General features: G+C 33.2%; 1 long non-coding RNA gene across 1 annotated transcript in view; it reads right to left on the reverse strand.

Annotated features, from left to right (window-relative positions):
• Window positions 1–7,209, reverse strand: part of LOC149483668 (uncharacterized) — a 35,531-nt gene extending 28,322 nt beyond the window's left edge. Inside the window, exon 1 of the long non-coding RNA XR_016316521.1 lies at window positions 7,141–7,209. This is a non-coding gene — a long non-coding RNA (uncharacterized LOC149483668). The remainder of the gene's footprint in view (window positions 1–7,140) is intronic.
• Window positions 7,210–21,544: the final 14,335 nt, after the last annotated feature.

Below are 21,544 nucleotides of genomic sequence, written 5' to 3' on the forward strand. Positions count from 1 at the left end.
TAAATTGGAGGATTATGAAGAAGAATATTTCTATTCAGGTAATAATAGAAACAATTAAAAGTACGTAACACGTTAGAAATATTTTTAGTGAAGTTTATAGAGCTGTATATGATTCACGCTGCCTTTCAGCAATCATTGACTGATTGACAGTGTGTGATATCACTTGATGTCAGTGATGTCATCATTGTAAAGAGAATATAATATTAATTATTTAATAGTTTATTGAAATAAATAGGTATGGCTTGTTTATTATTAAATAGCTAAATAGAATATGGAAATACCTTACTAAATATTTTATAGTTATACTAGCGGTCCGCCCCGGCTTCGCCCGTGGTACATATGAAAAATAGATGTTGGCCGATTCTCAGACTTACCCGATATGCACAGAAAATTTCATGAGAATCGGTCCACCCGTTTCGGAGGAGTATGCAGACTAACATTGTGACACGAAAATTTTATATATAAGATATTAATCTATAATTTAATATATTGTATTTCTTATACCAGAGAACAATGATTGGGAAATCTTCATGCATACTTGGTTACTAAACTAATATCATTAAAACTGATAGAGCCGTTTTGAATATATTATTACGTATATTAATGACGTTTAAAACATTAAATTGTCATTCAGACATACATGGTGTCAATTACTCCTGGGTTACATAGGACATTTTTTATTACTTATTCGTCCTTTTAATCGCGATAATGTTATTTTTTATTTAATTGCAATCAAGTATTTTTTTATATTTTATTAAATTTTAATCAAAATGACGCAAATTATAGCAAATATAATTAGATGAATTTATTAATAATGAAAGGCAATATTTTAACACAGAGTTTATAAATAATCAGTGAATTTGCCGCCAAAATGGCTGTCAAATTTTGCCGCTCTATAACCTAACTTGTTTGATCATAGTGTGGATCTATTACGGGTTTACTATTTTTAAAGTCTCTGATGTCCCGACGACCTTTACAGATTTTTTGCTCCAATTTGCTTTAAACCTTTTTTATTCAACGACCCAATTAATGTGTGGATTTTGCGTACTTTAATCTTTTTAGTCATAAAATAGTTATTTAGAATAACTATTAGATTATATTGCTTATAAGATTGCGATCGTATTTTACTCTCAATGTACAAATTCCGCGTATAAAATCGAAAGGCAAACATACCATCGAGATGTAAATTACAAAAATAAAATTACACACGATTGAGGAAGTTTACATTTATGGCGAAGAAATTCTTTTTTTAAATTTGACGTTTTGCGTTCGCGCCGAAACAGCGCAGAGCAAACACAAGCTTCTGTTGCAGTCATCAAACGAATCCTTTGCCGAAATTAGTCAGAGTTCCCGAAAAATACGGCTATTGACCCCTCAGGGCAACACCTAAATATTTTAGTTCCCAAAAAATACACCATGTTTACATAACACGGCGAAATTTTGAAGAAACTTCGGCAAAGGGCCGATTCACTCACACAGATAAGAATTTCGTCGGTGATGCGTGTGTGAGTGACGCACACACGGAGAAGACATAAAAATGCCCAATCCGTACATGTCGCACCACTACAATGAAGGGAGGACGTAAGTCGCATACAAGTGCATAATTCGGCCGAGATGCAAAAAAAAATATTTGGCAATGCGGCCCCTACTCGCCCGCCAGTCGCCCGCCCGACAGGGTTAGGTTAGGTTAGATTTTTTGGCTCCAAAACGCTCGTTGGTGATTTTAAAAAGTATTTAATGTCTACATCAATAGTTCTCTTCCTGGCTGTATATTAGCGCAGCCAGTGCGTCGCAATTTTTTGAATAATAAAGTACTCGGAACGCGTCGGCGCGCTCTAGTCAGATTCTAATACGAATTTCAATTTGAATTTTCTTTTTAATTGTCAACGAGTGTTTTTAATATCTACACCCTGAAGGCGGGCGAAGTTATTTCTTATTTTGCATCTATATTTCACAGACGTATCCGATGATGGCATAAACTGTTCAATAGAATTCAAGATTTTTTTCTTTTTTCGCAAATCACAAAAGACTGCTGCAGTGCCGTGTGATCGTGTGGTGTTTGAAACTTTTATTTAGAATTTATTATTTGGACTTTGTGTTATTTTTGGTTGGTTTATTTGGTAAGTACTTTTTATTTTGTTTTATTATTTTATTTATTTCTACGAAAATTTTACAATACAATGTTTTTTATTGTTTTATGATTTATAAAAAATTATTAAACTTTTATTACACTTCGGAACCTACATCGTTCAGAACTTACTCGACGAATATAATAATCTGCAGCTTTTAATAAAATTGTGAAATAAATACAAAAGACAAAGAAATATAAATTACAAATAAAGAAACACAATTTATTGTATAATTCTTTAATTCCCGGCTAGACGCTAGGCACAAGGACACGTCGTCCAGTGACGTCAATAGCAATAGAAACTGACAAGAAATTCCGCCATCTTGATTTTGTGCTTTTTTCTCGAAAGCCTACAAAATGCGCGGGCGCGTCAGGGACATGCTGGCCACAGATTCAATATGCTTTTAAAGTTTATTTATTTGAAGAATAGAAGATTAGAATACTATTTATGTAATTATATAGAACGAAAATAATATGAATAGGAAGCTCTACATTTCGCCATTGTTGTAAAATTTGTTAGTTCTTTCAATTAGGCGTTTTTAAAGTAAAATAAATGCTCAATATTTTTTCCTTCCTTTATTCCAAAGGGTTGTAAAAAACTTCGTCTTAATCTTTTAAAATTGTTGTTTTTTTTTAATGAATGAACTACTGAAAATCGTTGTTTTGACCAAGTTTTTAAAGGATAATAGAAATATAAATTCTATCTATTTTACAATTTGTATATAAATAATTATACCCTGGGGCAATAATTTATTTTACAATTTTAACATAGAGATATTTCTATAGATTTTACGAGTCTGGTTAAACGAGCTTAGTCGTTGGTAGAGTTTCAATCTATAATATAAAAATGAATCGCAAAATGTGTTGGTAAGAGCATAGCTCGAGAACGGCTGAACCGATTTCGTTAATACTTTTTTTATAATATTCCTAGAATTAAGAGTGTGGTTCTTATGGACAGGAAACGTTAACATGTACCACGGGTGAAGCCGGAGCAGACTACTAGTAAAAGATAAAAATTAAAAATGCTTCAAGTAGTTACTACCTATTCAAAAAAGTATTTTCGATATTGGACCAATAAGTTCCGAAGATTACTTGAAACTTTTCTTCTGCAGTTCTATTGTTTCCTAATATAATCATAAGTGTCTACTTACGCGTTTTTCAGAAATAAAACTTTTACTAAGAAACTGAAAACTTGGTTTTAATGGGATTGGTTAATTACTACTAATAATATTGTAATCTATAGTATAGTATTTACTACAATCTTAATCTTAATCTTAATACTATTATAAAGGCGAAAGTTTGTAAGGATGTATGGATGTTTGTTACTCTTTCACGTAAAAACTACTGAACCGATTACAATGAAATTTAGCACACATATAGAGGGTAACTTGGATTAACACATAGGATAGGTTTTATCCCGGAAATCCTACGGGAACGGGAACTATGCGGGTTTTCCTTTGAAAACGCGGGCGAAGCCGCGGGCGGAAATCTAGTAGTATCTAAATAACTATAGATTACAATATTATAGAATACAATATTGTGGATTACAATATTATAGATTACAATATTATGGACTACGCTACTTTAACATAATTTTATGTAAGAGCACAAAAACAAGATGCTATGTATCTTTATTTAAGTTCCTTGAAGGCTTTTCTCTGTATAAACTGCTTTCCGAACCGGTGGTACCTTAATGTATTGTAATGACGATTTAAATGCTCTTCTAAAAGAAGATTTGTTATATTGTACTAGGTTTCCGCCCGCGGCTTCGCCCGCGCAGTCAAAGAAAAACCCGCATAGTTCCCGTTCCCGTGGGATTTCCGGGATTGCGTCATTTTCCCGGGATAAAAAGTAGCCTATGTCCTTTCTCGGGTATCAAAATATCTCCATACCAAATTTCATGAAAATTGGTTCAGTAATTTAGGCGTGATTAAGTAACAGACAGACAGACAGAGTTACTTTCGCATTTATAATATTAGTATGGATTGTGTAGAGTTGCAATTTGAATATACTAGAGACGTCTGTTTGTCTGTTTATTAGTCACTTCAAAAGTGATTTGTAATATTGTAGCGGTTTCTACCGTCGAATAGATAGTTCTTATCAATACATTCTTATTAAAATGGCCTAACTACAAAGGTTTTAACATATGAAAATTAAAATAATATTTTGGCTTAAATAAGCCGAAACGAAGTCGGAGTATGTAGTAAGTATATAAATATACTTATTTAATACCATGGTAATTTATAAGTTTCAAATAGAACCTTAGTTAGACAACCAAAGAACTGATATTTTAATAGAGTCGTTGAAACTTTATATTATAAAATAGCAACAACTAATAACGACTTGCCGATTCTACTCAGAAGAACCGAAAAAATACTGTTTAGAAGACGTGTATTATATACTTTTAGAAGTGTATAGGAAAAACATTTGAGTTTGAGATAAGTACATAGTCACCCACGCGTTAGATGCTCTAGCATTTTTTAAAAATGAATAAATAATATTTAAAATGGAGTTACCCACGCATTTATTCCAGCATTTGTCAATTCTGGGTAATAACTAAGAAAGATTAGGGAACCATCATAATGCTTTGTTTCTTTATTATTTCTTTATTGAGGAATAAACAAAAGCTTATGTTATCAATCTTATTATTAAATCAAATTATTATGTCTCTCTCCATAATACACGGGTACCACCAGAAGGAAGATACCCGGTCCTTTGGAAGGCTTACGTGGGGACAAAGGTCCAACACGCAGAGAATTTAGAGAATTTTAATGTGTTATGGGACACAAATTATTATTATCTATACTAATATTAAAAAGCTGAAGACTTTGTTTGTTTGAACGCTCTAATCTCAGGAACTACTGGTCCGATTTGAAAAATTCTCGGTGTTAGATAGGTCATTTATCGAGGACGGCTATAGGCTATTTTATCATCACGCTAAGGCCAACAGAAGCGAAGAATTGCGGGTGAAACCGCGAAGCATAGCTAGTTCTTACGATATAATGGTAGAAAGTAGAAATACAATTTCAATTAAAACATAGCTTTTATGTTTAAATACGATAAGTATTTGTCATGGATGCATGTATGTTCGTTCATGCAAAACGGCTTATCGGATATCTATGTAATTAGACACAGAGATAGATTATTATGTGGATCAGAACATAAGCTACTCCTGCCCTAGATCTAGTGAGCAAAGCCGCAGGATGTAGTAAAGCTAATTAATTATAATTTAGTTATTTAACATTATGTCTAGGTAAAATTTTTCATCATGCCAAGTTTTTTTTTCAGAGTGTTAATGTTAAAAATGCGGAATTAAAACGGGTTTTAAAACCATCATAAACAATTGGTGACGGTACAAAATGGTACCATCAGATAACTCATCTTAAGTCACATAAAGTGTATTTAATTATGTTGTAACTTTTTAATATTTTACGTGGTTTACGATTAGAAAGTTTGCTGAGCGCCAGCTACTGTTCCTTTTAACCGACTTTACTAAAAAGAGGGTATAAAATAATTTGATATTTTTGCATTTTTTTTTAATTCCACTATCCCACAAATTATGGATAGGATTTGATGATAATTTTCATAAGAATATAGTTACCCACCTTCAAACAAATAAATTATTAATTTTAAATTTCTATTACACTATAAAAGTTTAATAGACAATACAACAGACTATCTCTCCGCTAAATTTCATTTCAATTTGTCCAGTCGTTTCCATTATTAGCGAGCAAATGTAAACATGCGCATACGCAACGCCCTTAAAATAAATCTATTGAACGATGAGGAAAATACTTCACCCTTTGCAGTCAATGCAGACAACCTTGAACAGCTGAACAATATTTGATGCGGCGCTACCACATTGGTGTGCAATGATCGCGCGTGATCTAAAACCATCTTGAAATATATTTTTAGTATATTTGGAATTTTCATAATTCAAAATATACATTGTGTTTTGATTATAATCAACTAGCTTACCGCCCGTGGCTTCGCCCGCTTTGTCTCAAACCTAATAAATTATACACTAAAACCTTCCTATTGAATCACTAATAATAAAAACCGCATCAAAATCCGTTCCGTAGTTTTAAAGATTTAAGCATACAAAGGGACATAGGGAAATAGGGACAGAAAAAGCGACTTTGTTTTATACTATGTAGTGATGATATAATAAAACAAAGAAAATAAAACATAACAATATTACAATCAAATTTTACGAGATATAAAATTATGTAGAGCTTAGCGTAGACATGATAATTTCGATATCTTAGTTAAAGAGAAAGTCGATAGAAACAAAGAAAAAGTCCTATTTCTACTTCATTTGATGTTTTATAGCAATTTTTGAATGAAATGAATGAAAACTTCAGTTTTAGTGACTTCAATTTAAAATAAATAAATAAATAATTAAAATAACCCGCGTAATGTGCACACGCCTTTACTGTAGTAAGGTGTTCGGTTGATACTTGTCCTTTTTATTGTGCACAAGGCCTTACAAATAGATAGTCGAGTGACGTCATGATGCATTTTAGTTTTATAGGGCAAAGTACTAATGGGGTATGGGGCAGATTTTTTATAGATTTTATTTAGGGGCAGATTTTGGCCAGTTTATTAATACTTCTTAATATGAATGTTGTTGTTTTTTTTTATAATATGAAACTTGTGAATAAGTACATTAAAAGCGTAGAATTTATTATTTAACTCAAGCTTGCTTTGACCATAGTATTTAAGTGAAAATTTACAAAAGTCTGCTTTCTAAGTCGATGGCTAAGCACTTGAGGAAATTTTGATGGAATTTTGTGCATACGTGACTCAGATTAGCGTATCAAGCAAGAATTGCTGACACGAGCAATGTTTTGGTATAATGGTAGTATTATATTATTGGACCTTTTAAAAGGTTGCCCTTTATATATTGCCAGAAGCTTTCGCTTAATAAATTAATGTAAATATTGCGTAAAATATTCCTTAAATTAAAAATAAATACATTTAGTTTTCCTATTTTCATTATAATTTATAACTTATAAGTTTAACTAGATTTCCGCCCGCGGCTTCGCCCGCGTTTTCAAAGGAAAACCCGCATAGTTCCCGTTCCCGTGGATAAAACCTATCCTATGTGTTAATCCAAGTTACCCTCTATATGTGTGCTAAATTTCATTGTAATCGGTTCAGTAGTTTTTACGTGAAAGAGTAACAAACATCCATACATCCATACATCCATACATCCATACATCCATACAAACTTTCGCATTTAAAATAGTATAAGTTTAATGTTAATTAAAGAAAATTTCAAGCATCGTGTAGCCGTACCATTATATTTTTTACTCTGCATTTAAAGCTCTGTGTAGTCGTACCATTAATCGCAAATAAAGTCATTATTATAGCTTTTAGCTCATATCATAATCATTTCAGTTAAAACGTGGGATGTCTTTTGTCCCTTTTTTAATGGCACTGCGAAAAAGAGATGCAAGATTGACCTTGTCGTGCATTGAAAGTTGTATGAGATAGCGATAGATCTTTATTGTTTTTTTTTTGTACAAATAGTTGATGACAAGTTAAATTAGATCTTAGCAGAATGGAAATTAGGTCAAAATTTAAATGTCCGTGAGACAAAGGAATGGCTTGGTAAAGGGCATCGGAAAAAATAGAAAATGGAGATTGACTAATCAATTTTAGGTATGAATTTTTAATAAGAATTATTTTTAAAAGAAAATTTTCACGTATAAAGATTTATTCGATGCAATAAAGTTAATCATACATACCTTTTAAAGTTTCATTGAACTTATCTTCTAGTAGGTAATCTCAATTTAATTAATTTTTTAATTTTGACTAAAATATTATTTTATAAAAAAATATCAAAAATTGTAAAACTTAGTTGAATCGGAAATTGCACTAAGATTTCTAAGTTTAATTTTTTTTCTAAGTTTTCTAAGTGAAAAGTTTAAGTTACGTAAAAGTTGCAAAAGAGTTAGATACCTATCAACTGGAAGGTTGTGGCTTTGATTCCTATCAAAGGCAAGTTTACATAAATTATTATCTAACTAATTGAACTGTCACCTAAGAAAAATTAAGGTGTTTACACCTTTTAAATATTAAAGTTTTATAAAGCATATTGCATAAATAAAAAAAAATATTATAAAATACTAGCTTACCGCCCGCGGCTTCGCCCGCTTTGTATAAAACCTAATAAATTATATACTAAAACCTTACTCTTGAATCACTCTATCTATTAAAAAAACCGCATCAAAATCCGTTGCGTAGTTTCAAAGATTTAAGCATACAAAGGGACATAGGGACAGAGAAAGCGACTTTGTTTTATTCTATGTAGTGATGATATCAAAAGCGCATCACATAAGCAATTAATAAAAATCAAAGATTCCCTTTTCGTTTTAATAAATATGTCGAAAAAGATACGACTTTAAAACACTAGCCATCTGTACAGGCACTACCTTATACACTACGTATTATAGCTCAAAAATAAGCACTAAAAAAGACTATAAACACCTATAGCTAGGTAGTAGGTACCTAAGGTCAAAAAGGCAGACTACCTTATCTGATCTCGACTTGCAAATGATATGTTTTTGTTAGATTTCTATAGCGTCTGGTGTCTATAACACTATGTTATGTAGCTTGCTTTGCTCGCTGTATTATGGGAAAAGAAAGCTTATTTAAATATGCTTTCCTACTCATCCTACTAATATTAAGAAAGTTGAACTTTGTAAGAAATAAGAATGTATGCGTGTATATTTGTAACAAATAAAAAACAACTGATCGGATCTATATGGTACAGAGATATATTATACCTAGTTTTGTTTAACACAAAAACTTTTTACTTCGTTACTACACGAGTGAAGTCAGGATTTCAGCTAGTATTATAATAGTTATGAATGAACAAAAAAAAAATAAAAAAAAAAAATACGTGTGGCACTCGAGGACTGCCGCGGTAAAGCTATTGCATAGCATCGCATCACTGTGCCGGTTGGAGTGGGGGGTGTTAGGTTTTTTCGTTGCGGAATTTTTACATTCGGTCGCCGCGCTCAAAGTCTGATATAAAAGCTATGCAATAGCTTAAAAAGAACTTGATACTGAACCGAAATATAATACAGTATGAAGCAACTCTATAAAATGTTATACCACTCTGAAATTCAGCATTTTAATACGAAACTTGAAGAATTTACAAATAAAAAGCACTATCCGTCTATAAAGATTCCCTTACAATATTAAGCTATAGGTAGTTATCTATATATGTATTAACTAGCAATGCCCTGCGGTTTCATCCGCATAGATAGCGATATCGTTACAGTGAAAAGTCTACTATAGGTCGGACTATAGGTTTAATTTTTAATCACATGAAAATCACCTTTACCCCGTCCCGCACTACGGCCTTTTTTTTTTAGTGGGGAAATCTTTCATAGATACCCACGGCCTCCGGGGGAGGGGCCGTGGGTTACGTCGGATTCCTACCGACCAAAACCCCACTGTGTTCCGTCAAGACGCATATTGGTAGAATTCCTCCGTGACCCCCGCACTACGGCCTGCTCGAACAGTATACCTACTATTTTCTGTAGATTGACACTTTTAAAAATTCGTTATATCTTTTGAATGGAATATCCAATTCTTTTCATTTAAAAAGTATTTTGCTGGTATTGAAACAGTCTATAATAAAACATCATTTAATGGGATAGGGATTAATATATGTGTATGGATAACATGGTTTGATTACTGTCGGCACTTCTATTTACTTTGAAAACGTAAAAAAGTTGTTGTAGTAACATAACTACTGAAGATGGACATATGGTATCGCGGACTTTCTTGTAGATATTGATCCATTCTATAATACCGTAGAACATTTTTTTGTTCTATCTTCAATAGATTCCGCAGCGCACGCGATGACAGAAGTTTTATTGAGGATTTTTTTACACCTTGGGTTACATTATTGCATTTTTGGTAAGGATCTCTAATTTTTTTGAAAATGCAATATAGCCTATGTTGCTCAGTAAAGATGCAGCTTTCTAATGGTGAAAGAATTTTTGAAATCGGTCCAGTAGTTTATGCGTGAAAACCATACATACATACATACATACATACATACATACTTACAAACTTTTCCTCTTTATAATATTAGTATAGAAGTATAGATAACTATACTACAAGCATGCGCAGGCGCAGAACGCGGTCAAGGTGACGCTGCTTTCGAAAACACCCCCAAGCTGGCATAATTACGGAAGGTGACTTGAAATAACATTTAAATTATATGTCTTTTGTATAAAAAATCGAAAATATCGTTTTTTTTTTTGTTCGAATATACATAGAGATAAACTACGATAACATGGCGCGCCCCTCCAAATTACTGTTTCAATGTGTGTAGTGAAATACAAATATTTAAATATTATATTATTATTATTTATAATAAATAATAATATAATAATTAAATTATTAATTTTTATTATTATATTATATTATTACTATCTAGCGGTCCGCCCCGGCTTCGCCCGTGGTACATATGAAAAATAGATGTTGGCCGATTCTCAGACTTACCCGATATGCACAGAAAATTTCATGAGAATCGGTCCACCCGTTTCGGAGGAGTATGCAGACTAACATTGTGACACGAGAATTTTATATATAAGAAGAAGATATTATTTATTATGAATTTTACAAATACTTTCAAACGTTTTGAATTTTGGAGGGGCGCGTCATGTTATCGTAGTTTATCTCTACCTATGTCTAAGATTCTAATTTATGCTCTGAACTAAAAATTGTCTTTATTTCTTATGCCTCAAATTTTCAGAATAAACATTCAGCGTTTAAAAGTTACTTGGGCAATAGCTAGTCATAATGGAAAACAAGTTTGCAATCAGCTCTGTCTGAAAAAACATAAGTCACAATCGATTTTGATGCGATCTTATAACAGACGGAGTTGTTCAAGAGGAAGCTAAAAGTATTGTTTACAACGCAGACTAAACCGCGGACAACAACTAGTTCTATACAACCACTTGGTGACAGCATGACATACAAAGGTCGTACGTCTTTACCGAGAAGATACGTGCCTCGTATATTTTGATCACTGCACTAACATTAATCTTGATTTAGACAATTATTTGAAATTAAAATCACAAACATAGCAATAACATTATTTTTTATAGTATTTAATTAGTGTACCAGAACCCTTCTATGTTCGTATTTTGATAGAAATAATACGGTAAAAAAGAAAATAGTAAATAAATAATTGTATTTACATACTCTAGTTAGATTTAAAGCATTTCCGAATCCTATTCTGATTCGTTCGTTTTGCATAAAATATACAGCGTTCTATTTTCAAATGTTACCGCCAAAACAACTGTCAAATCTGTCATCAATATCATTGTACGTAGGTATACTGTCCACTAACAAAAACAAAAAAAAAAAGAATATCAAAAAACGAACAACTGTGTTCCAATTTCAAAAGTTGCCGCCAAAAGTCCGCCATTACAGATAATACAGAACGACATCAACAAACGACCATAAATATCTTGTTTATTAATGCATTGCCTAAAAAATAAAATTGGGTGTAAAGACCTTCAAGATGAGGTCTTCGCCTTACTGGTTCGCAATTAGGACAGTGTTTTTAAAATTAATTGCTATTTTATGCGTTCAGGAGCGATACGTCATCTCAATGAAGTAATCGTTATAATGCAGAAATTGAGGTAAACAATTTTGAAACAAACACAATTTGCTCTCTAAATTTTCACAAGTTTCTCCTAAATTCAATTGTTTTACAATAAATGATAACAACATTACATTTTAAGTAGTTCGAAAACCACTGAGATATAAAAAAAGTTTCATTTCTATGAATTACCAGAGTCAGATTATACCTAAATTCATCTATAGATATCCTAGAATGTACATATATGTGTTAAGTTAAACAGTCATTAATAATATTCTGAAAACTTAAGAGTAATAAATTGCTTAAGTACAAAGGAAAAAATTAAAAAATCTACCGTCTAGCTCACCTTCAGTGGGCATGATAAGACTTCACACATCAACAAGGGATTTAATGCTCTACACCTTTAAAATACGAATTATTATCCCTAAAAATCAAAACCAGAAAAAAACGTCAAAAATAAACCTAACTCTTAACAACAAGGGCCAGGGTTTAAAGTCATTTGACAATAGAGTCTGGCTCGCCTTGATGCACCGGTGCAGCGCTCACAAAAATATACCTTATACATACATGGTAAAGTTTAAAACAGATTAGCATTCAACTAAGTCGTTAACGACGTTTCAAATTTAGCGGAAACCGCCAAAATGCATCGGAAGGTCAACGAACTCCGCGCGCCAAGGACAGTGCATTCCATTTTTAAATTTAAAAGCTAGCGAACCAATAGAAGGCTGGATCTAAGTAGCGGCCATCTTGGGTCGTTATTTTACGCGGGAACTTTTTTTACGCCATTTGCATTTTTGGGAGTTTTTGTTAATTTTTTTTGACAACAATGGTGGACGGTTCATGTATTATTTCAACGTAATTAGAGCAGCTTTTCTATTTGCGCTTGAAGGGTATTTCAAAATATGAATTGTTAATGTTTAAAAAGGATTCTTCCCTTAGGAACTTTAACGGTTTTAAATTTGCTATTTACAAAAGGCGGAGGAGGATTAGTATATCGAATCATTCTTGAAGCGCTTATATTGTATTAAACTGCTATAGCAAATCAAAGATAAATGTAATTTCGTCGTTTGTATTTACTTGGCGGAGCCCATTGTTTAGATCCCGTGGAACATTTATGGTATAAGGTAATAAATATGCTATGGACTAGTAAGTTTAGAACATGCTAATTATTAAGGTTATAATCTATCTCTACATCTAAATTATATACAGATACGATCCTATTTAATGTAAGAAGCATTAAGAAACTTTCATCCATCACGTTTGTACTAACTATTTTGGTATAATATTATCATCAATTGAATTTATTCAACAACATAATAATATATCATACATGACTATTCCATCTATTTAGTGTTTCAAGCCTGTAAATCGGAAAATATAAATCTTTATATCGCTTTATACAAACAATAAGTGTATTAAAAACAAACAAAAAAATATTCTAAGATAACCTGAAATATTAAAAAAAATCTTTCGATTCAATTTTAGATATTACAATAACAATGATTAGATTTGAGGCAAATACTTTTTTCCTCCTTCTTTCAATCATCAACAAAGAAGCGCTATACATCAATACAAACATTATAGGCTGTAAGTTATTTGTAATATAATATGCATTTATACTCTGTGCGTATAGTTTGGCGCCTTCACGACGTCAGCTGTCAAGATATTACAAACCAGAGTGCACACTCGAGGTGCGTTCCGAACCTAACATTACGAAAATAAACCAACTCGGTTTCATGCGAACACTAGCGTAATTTGGTTACTATAGTGCATGATAGAGATGTGCGGCGAAACTATCGATAGACTGACTATCGATACACAATTTGTGCTTTTGTAGGTACGACTAGGAAGTCTATTTTAATTACTCCTGTTTGTCTAAAAGTCGACAAAATAATACAACAAAGAGCACCTGTGTGATGTTAAACGTTAAAAATGATTCATTTCTATTGAAAAGAACTTGTTTAAGTCCGCTTTGCGTGTGAGACAATTTAGTACCTATAGACACAGATATATACATTAAGAACATTAACAGTAAAATAACCATAAAACACGTCCATATATACTTTAAAATACATGTAAGCACAATCAAAGTGAATCGTTATTACCCAATATACGATTCGGAGAAATAAAAAGTAATGAAGAGGTCGCCATAACAATACTTGTACATTAATAATTCTCAGTAATCGAATGCGGAAATTTTCTAACTAATTATAGTACTAAATAACGAGGAACAAAGTATTTTTTATAACGTTGAAATAAATATTCACTAGATTTGACGTGAATCAGACGTTAAATAACCCGGTTGGCCTTGTAACAAAGGCTAAGATGGCGACTGGATATTTATACGTTTGTAATGTTATTGAATGCATTTAACTTGGTTTATTATGAATATAATTACGACATTTTAAATCTGACATGCATTTTGATTATAAAAAATATTTGAATGCACAATCTTTAGTATTTTATTTCCGTAAACTAATTAAGGCATAATAAAATTCATGCCGAGGTTGACTGAGCTAAATTAAATTTATAGATAGGGAAAATAAAATACGACCGCCTTTTAGATAAGAGTTTTGGAATTTTATAGAAAAGCAGCTTCCTATTTACGTCGCGGGTGCACCTGGGGTATTAAAAAAGGACATTCTTTGTTTACGCCAAGTACAATAACTTTTTATGTTTAACTATAATTTTGAGGCAGACTTGAACGTCCATTACGGCTTATCAACGTAAGGATCGTACACAGAATTAGCATGTGTAACATCGTATGTACAGGAAACGATTGTTTTTTCATGCTAACACATTGTTGTACATTATAAAGTTGCATTAACATGCAACCCACGACCTTTACTAATTCAAAGACGAATTGTACTGAATGCTATTTGGAGTCAAATGAGAATTAACATAGTCACAAAATAAGTTCAATACCCTTACAGATAATTACAGTTTCAGTAGTATCAACTTGACATTAAACCTTAATTGTATATTCAAAATTGTTGCATCCTGTCACAATAAATTCTTTTTTTTTAATTTCCGATGCATATTATTACCTCGTAAATAATTCTTTTGATTGATCGTTGGACAGTAGTGTTAAAATACTTCATTGTTATTCTAAATTTGTCACCACGCTATGTTCGTGTGTTGACAATCGTGTACGCGTCTGTGAAGTACGCTATTGCATGTTTAAATTGTTAAAAATAACCTCCCTTAGCTCCAACAGACTCTAGGTATCTAGTACTTATTAATTGCAACAACTTGCTTGCTTGGAGATAATTAACTAAGCAACAAAGCGTTTTTTTCACAACACACTGCAAATAAAATGTTTAATGATTATTAGAAATATCAAACTAGATGACTGTCTGCATTTCATAATTCCAAATTCAAATCTGAACCTCTCTCGTCTTAAATTACTAAAAAAACAATCAATAGCTTATTAATTGCGAAAGCATCGATACATCGACTACACACATCACTAATATTTCTAATTTCACGGCCGTTGTCTATGTGTGCGCTGCGCTAGTGTGCGTGACCTTGCCGCGTGCACTGTTTCGGCGGTCGTTCACCCCTATGCATTCCCAACCCTTGACTTTGGGAACTATAAATAGGTACCTATGTGTTATGCGAGCCTAGTACATACAATCATGAATCACACATGTTTTGAATCGTAATTATTATTTATTAGGTAAGGTTCTAGAACATTCCTTGATTGGTTTTGCGCTATATAACTAACTGCAGGCAGCGGTTTTGCTCGAGTAACGGGTTGTGGGTAGAAATATAGCCTAGGTATATTACTATTTGTAAACTACATAATATAATGCTACAGAAAATTGCAACCAAAGCGGTAGAGCAGTTTGTGCGTGTTAGAGCAACAAATCTTCATATTCATACCAACTCTAAATTATTAGCATTATAGAGAAATAATATGAATAAACATAACCTGTAAGTATTTATTTATTGAGAGTAAAATCTATATTTCATATCATTTCATGCATTTTTGGTGGTCGTTCGTAAACTATCAATTTGATGATCTTCAGCAAACTGTTGCGCATCAGTCCACGAAGGCTTCTGAGGCGGTACGACAATCTTCGACAGTATTCCACAGTCTATAGCGAAGACGGGGTGCACAGCTAATGTACAATAATCCCTACTAATATTATAAATGCAAAAGTAACTCTGTATATCTGTCTGTTACGCTTTCCCCTTGAACCTCTCAACCGATTTTTGATGAAATTTGGCACAGACAATCTTTAGACCCTGAGAAAGAACATAAGCTACCTTTTATTAAAACACCACGCGAGCGAAGCCGCGGGCGGAAGCTAGTTCATAATAACTATGATGTAGAGCAATAGCTCTACTTATGAAAGTATAAATTAAATAATATGAGAAATTGCAGTAGTCAATAAGGATTTAATTGACACTAGTTATATATAAATAAATTTACTATAATATATAGGTATAACCTAGTACACGCGACTTTGTTCGTATTTATGCCACTTCACTGTATCACGGTAAAAACAATAAATTCTCTATTTCACAAATTTATAGTTTCATTTAGTAACAAAGTATGTCCTGCTGATGGCCCTTAGTGTATTCGTTTATAGACTTACTAGATTTCCGCCCGCGGCTTCGCCCGCGTTTTTAAAGGAAAACCCGCATAGTTCCCGTTCCCGTGGGATTTCCGGGATAAAACCTATCCTATGTGTTAATCCAAGTTACCCTCTATATGTGTGCTAAATTTCATTGTAATCGGTTCAGTAGTTTTTTACGTGAAAGAGTAACAAACATCCATACATCCATACATCCATACATCCATACATCCATAAATCCTTACAAACTTTCGCCTTTATAATAGTATTAAGATAAGATAGCCTTCCTCTATAAATAGACTATCCAACAGTTTGAAAACTTTCGAATCGGACCAGTGGTGACCAGGTTAGCGCCTTCAAGCAAACAAACTCTTCATCAATACAAAGTTTTATGATATTACTAAGTAGTTTTGGAAAAAGCAACTCATAAATTATCAATACACTAAAAAAATACCAGTTTGGATAAATATTTATCTAAATGTTCTATTAACATAAAATAAGTGAATAAATAAAAACGTAATCAATTTGAAACTCGTTTTATTAACAAATTAATATCGTTAAAACTATCAATATAAATAAATTTAATTTAATTGTCTGTTTGTAATGCAAAAGGAAAATAGAGAATTTGTTCATCACAGTGCCTTAAATTTCTGGTTAATTTTTAGATTTTGACGTAATTTTAAATCAAGTAGCAAGAGTCTACTTGATAGTACATATATATACTTCTTATCTAAATTCTATAAAACTCATTCTATAAACCCTGCAATCAACTAAAATCATATCCTATTTAACATATTATTATCACGATGAAACCTCTATCCTAATCCACGGAATCAATTACACAACACTTCTAAACAATTTACCCACACATTAATCAACGTAACCACATATACGCAACTTAACCATTCCGAATCTGACCTAAAACCATACGAAATTCCAACCGCTATTACCGAGATAGCTTGTTCATCTGTCTACGAGTCGTCTAGCCGACTATCGCACGTCCAAAATAACATGACCCCGGCCACAACATTCAAACACCCCGTTCCAGTCGAGATTCTGAACAACGCGGGGGCCGAGGGAGGTCTGTACAAACTGGGCGCATCGTGTAGTGTGTGTAGTGGTCCTGACCTAGAGACGATAGTCGTGGCTCTAGGTCAAGGAAGGATAGACGCACACATGTAAGATATTAGGCTGGTATTCCACTGGGACCGTCTCCGGTTTCACGTGATAGTTTTCAGTGTAGACAACGTTATAATATATAGATTTTCAAATACATAAGTTTAAGGTTTCTGTTACAATTATATTATTACGGTTTAAATTACGGCGAAGCGGGGCTCCGTGGACGCGCGAAAAAAAAACAAATTTAGGTTAGGTTAGCCGTTAGGTTAGGTTAGGTTAGGTTTCTTAAAAAAAAAACTACACAGAAATAGGAGCCCCGCGAAGCGGGGCTCCGTCGACGCGCAAAAAAAAATCAAGTTTAGGTTAGGTTAGCCGTTAGGTTAGGTTAGGTTAGGTTTCTTAAAAAAAAACTACACAGAAATAGGATTAATGTATTGTTTATATATTAGCTATGATTTGAATGGGCCATAAAATTAGTATAAACGAATATAGTTGCAATAAAAATTGTACACAGTGGACAATAAGCGTGAATCATGCAATAAACAGGCATTAAAAACTAAACCGTTTGACGCACCTTGTTAAATAAAATACGGAAATGTCAATAACCCAGTGGACCTCAACCCTATCGGTCGCACACTAGCACACGTCATGTCTAATGCGTTAGTGTGACGCACACATACACATCGGCATTCGATATTTGAATTGTGGTTGTCTATGAATGCGTTCAGCAATCGTGTTTTGTTGACGTCTGCTAATCGGCGTTTTATCTGGCTGCATTTTTGAACGTAATGCCTAGTATAGTTTTATATTATCTCTGGTTATGCTAATGAATTTAATTGTTTGTATTAATGAGCTTTAAGGTTAATTATGTTTCTTATTATTCGGTAAACAATGCGTAGGAAATTATAATAATTAATTTGACTTAATACAAACTTAATAGTTTGATGTTTGCTTTATATTTGTTGGGTTAACTGCTTAAACTTATAATGGTTTTGTTATATTAATAACAATAGCTTGATAACATAATTTATGCTAAACTTTTAGAAATAAATTCTGCAACGAATATTTATTTACACCATGAGAAGCACATTTTCGAATAAACATATTGATAGTGAGAATTAAATTGTTCCAATTGGGATCCCATTAGAACATAACATCGATATGATATAATACAAAAAATATATAATTAAATTGATGTTTATAAAATACTGATTGTTGTACCAGTTGGAAACTTCCAAATCTATACTAATATTATAAAGAGGAAATATACAAATTAATAATAAGTATAATGCCTTGCTTTACTACATAAATTTAATATAGGTCAAATCCATATACATAAATAAATATACTAAACAACAACGTATAACATTTTCTAAATCATCTTACAGTAACATCGAATCATTTTATTATCTGCATCGCTGCATCTGTCAAATTAAAAATAGCGCGCAAATCTTCATAGCAACGATATGTCAATTGCCCTTCTAAGGTGACTCCCTATACCTATGTATACGAGTAATCCAGTTTCTGCGACCCTCTGCCCTTCGAGTCTAGCCCAGCGAGTCTGAGAGCCCTTGGCCCTTTTTATGAACTACCACAACCAGTTTTGAAGACCCACGAAATTTCTTATAAGTGCCACTCTGGCGTATGTAATGTAAAGGCGAGAAGGAACCATAGGGGTCTATGTTATATGGTCAGACTGTATTGAAAGTATCTAAAAAACGTGCCTTAGACTCGAGATTAGGTTGTGTGCGTACAGTCAGCGATTCATTTGGTAGGTCAAAAGTACAAAAGGTGCAATATTTCGTTATCTCAGATGGTTTATTTTGGGATCTTTGAAACAGATTATGTGTTGAGTTTTAATGATTATTGATATTGATAAAACGAATCTTTGTGGATGAAAAGAAGAATATATGAGAACAATATAAATGCTGATTAAAAGTAAAAGTAAAAGTGAAGACTCATGTCCCCAAGTGGCAGTTGCAGTATGCATACATCTGTTTCACTGATCGATTTTCTTTAGGGACAAGTAGGTGATCAGCCTTCTGTGTCCTGCCAGACCAAGATATTTTTTTTATTCGTCTCCACTGGGAATCGAACCCAGGACCCCTCGGTTCTACGCTCACGCGTCAACCACTGTACCAAGGAGGCGGTCGATAAATGCTGATTAGTTTTCATCTTAATAAGTGAATTTGTATTTGTAAAAAGTTTCTAATGAAACTTTTGCTAATGCCAAGCAACTTTTTTTAAGCTTCCGTGTTCATCATTAATGCCATCGCATTAGCACAGTGCAGGATTTTCATAATAATTAAGAAATACCTGAGAAAAAGTCATGTTCATATACTTTGTTCGTGAAATCAGATTTTAGAATTCAACATAATGTGACGTATCCTCGTTGATGCCGGCTGTACACACTCGCCGAGACACACCGAGACAGGCCGAGAACGAGTATGTACATGGTGCATTCGTCTTGTCTCGCACTCTCGTGTCTCGCCTCGGCTGTCTCGGTCGCTGGTCGGTTTTTTGCGCCCGAGTCAAAGGGTCTCGTTGAGTCTCGCGAGGAAAACGAGAGCGAGCATGTACACACTCGTTCAGTTAGTTGCTCGCTGACGTTATTTATGAACGCACGTGTTTCACTATGTGGTCTAATGAACGAGAATTACAGTTTTTGGAGTGCTATCAAACAGAACCTTTTTTATGGAACTTATTTTTTATGGATTTATTTTAAACTAGCTTTCCGCCCGCGGCTTCGCCCGCGTTTTCAAAGAAAAACCCGTTCCCGTAGGTTTCCGGGATAAAACTATACTACCCGAGAAAGGACATAGGCTTTCTCGGGTATCAAAATATCTCTATACCAAATTTCATGCAAATTGGTTCAGTAGTTAAGGCGTGATCGAGTAACAGACAGACAGACAGAGTTACTTTCGCATTTATAATATTAGTATGGATTGGCCAGAAGGTTCTGCCACCAACTCAGCCAATTGATTTTCCATTTTACTTCTGAAACAAAGAAGCGTTTCTATTGATTCCTTAAAAATACAATAAAATACATTAACTAGGTATTCAGGAAGTTTTTATATTTATTTCCCTGTTTCTACTGCGGTGCATAGTAATCATCCACCATCTTCTTTTTCTCCATGGTTTGAGAATTTTTTTTTTATAGTAAATGTTTAAAAAATTATAATAGCTCACGGCACAAAGACAAATAGCAGCAGCTATTTCTACGTCCATTCTCGTGTAAGTCTTCAGTTCAAATGTTAGAACGAGTGTGTACAGGCATGCTCTCGACGAGAGTCTTTTCGGCCGAGGCTCTCGACGAGAGGCTCTCGACGAGTGTGTACAGCCGCGGTTCGAAAGTTTGTCCAATGGGGTAGAGGATTTGTTTAAGCATGCACTTATATATAGCAATAATCCGGTACATAAGAAACTTGATAAGAAATGATATAAATCCCTTATTGCATATTTTGTCAAGTCTGGCATAAAATAAAAAAAAAGAATCGTCGAATCGTAATCAAGCCGAATAAAACTTCATTTCAAATTTCGAATTCTGTTTAAAAAACATTCACTAATTATCGAACGTGCCTCTGTCCAGCCTCCATACGATAATCAGCTTAACATCAAATAGGATTCGTTTAAATTACACAGCAATATCGCCTTGTTGCTTTTAAAAAAAGAAGCCAAAATCGCTTGTACATTTTATCATCAGTATATTAAGTGGTCGTACGTATGTATTATATATTTTTCGGGAGTGTGCGTTATGTAAAGAAAAAAGGGTGTTTTTGTCTATGTGCCAAATAAAAATGAGGGCGTAATGTCCGGTTGCATTGGCCGTTTATCGTGTTGGGCGCGAAACGAGAGTTGCGTAACTGAATTTTTTGTTCTTCTTTCGTGTGTGATATTATTTTCGGTTTTCATTTTCGTTTTTATTCTTATCACAGGAATAGTTTTTTTTTTAATATTTTATGCTTTTCCAATACAGATATAAGATAGAGTTACAATGCACTTTTCGTCCAAAAATCGGTGGTTTAAAGAGGATAATTATAGTATGTTAAAGAGAAAGCTGATTATTTGAATAATATT

This window comes from Colias philodice, chromosome 13 (assembly GCF_061535455.1).
Source record: "Colias philodice isolate Cphi_HAF_F1 chromosome 13, ilColPhil1 Martin Lab GWU primary, whole genome shotgun sequence".
In the NCBI taxonomy this organism is placed as follows: Eukaryota; Metazoa; Arthropoda; class Insecta; order Lepidoptera; family Pieridae; genus Colias; species Colias philodice.